Raw genomic sequence first — 1,745 nt, 5'->3', positions numbered from 1 at the left:
TATATATATATATATATATATATATATATATATATATATAATATATATTGTATATTACATATACATATTATGTGTAATGTATATATACGCATCTATATATATTCCATATTATAACGTATATTATATACGTTATATATATATATATAATATATACAATATATACAAATCATTCCGGCCAAGTTCGAATTAGATGTGCCGATGGTAAAAGTGCGTCACGTATATAGATGTAGATAGTGTAACCATGACACCGAGGTCGTATAACAGACGCAAGAAGAAGCATCAAGATCAAGATGTAGACAATATATATCAAGAGTACATAATAGAGATTAACATAATAATGTATCTCTGTTATGTACTCTTGATATATATATATATATATAGAGAGAGAAAGAGGGGGGAGAGACAAACAGACAGAGGGTAGACAATACCAGAGAGAGAGAGAGAGAAAGAGAAAGAGAGAGAGAGAGAGAGAGTATAACTGTTAGATTAAGAAAGACAGTGATGTGCACATCAAGTTAATGTGACAGTGACGGTTGTGGATGAGCTGTATTGAGCCTGTGTTTAGATTGATCACGTGTTGCTCATACGAGCGACACAAGTGCCACTATTTCTACGTGGAAGAAAGGTAAGAAACTGATATCTATAGGTATTAGTAAAAAACAGACGGGCAGTGAGTGTATCAGTAGCGGAATGTGCGGCCGCTTTACCGTAAGTGAAATTCTATACGTTTTGCAGATCCGATGTAATTCGCAATAATCCCGCGATCATCCTAGAGACTTGTAATTCTGGGGCCCGTTGTCAGACACAAAAGTAGTCTTAACATTAATCTTAACATTAACATTAGTATTAACTTTACGATGTTTTTGACAACGGGCCCCTGATTTAGTAATGAAGCAATGCGCGACTTATTCTATTGCAGTTCTTCTATAATGTACGGAGAATGATGAATCTGCTTGCGCCGGCTCCTCCTATGAGTGCGGGGTGAAGTATGTGGTGAGACAGTTTTTTTTAAATGGTGTAAACGGGTACTCGCGCTGTACAATGTGCTCATTTCCCAGTCGTATCACCACATGCAAATATAGATCCACAGTCCACACTAGCCACAACGAAATTTTTGTATTTCAAATAGAGAGCCGACCTTGCCTTTTAAAATCCTAGCTGTTTCAAACGCGAGTACAGCAATTGTCGTTCAATTCAACTCGCATAATTATAACGCATTCATTTGCAACCACTTCATATTTACAGTAAATCAATTAATATTTCGTGAAAACCGAGTTCGGATAAATTACGTTCTTGTAAGTAACTTGTAAAGTCTATCTCAACCAATTAGGCTTCGCCACGAAACTGTTCCGGATATCGGTTTACCGGCACACTCTAAACAACTTCATGACGTCTGTTATTTCGGCTCTTTGGGCGACAGCTGTATCGGTAAACGTGCAGATGTGGATTTTGCTAGCCTTAGCCCCCCAGCTGTCAGGTGAATCACAGCTTGCTCCCAATGTTTGCGTCTTGAGAACTGGAAAGTGATGAGAAATCCACGGGAGATGGCCAATTGCGGCAAGGACGGCGAGGCAGAGAGACGGACAGACGGGGCGGAAGAACGCGCACACACGCATACGCACGCACGCACGCGCACGCACGCACGCACACACACACACACGCACACACGCACACACACACGCACACACACACACACACAAACATACACACACACACACACACACACACATACACACACACACACA

This window comes from Priapulus caudatus, unplaced genomic scaffold (genome assembly GCF_000485595.1).
Source record: "Priapulus caudatus unplaced genomic scaffold, Priapulus_caudatus-5.0.1 Scaffold596, whole genome shotgun sequence".
NCBI classification, from domain to species: domain Eukaryota; kingdom Metazoa; phylum Priapulida; class Priapulimorpha; order Priapulimorphida; family Priapulidae; genus Priapulus; species Priapulus caudatus.
The sequence above is the reverse complement of the archived record's forward strand: the minus strand, read 5'-3'. Positions refer to the sequence as shown.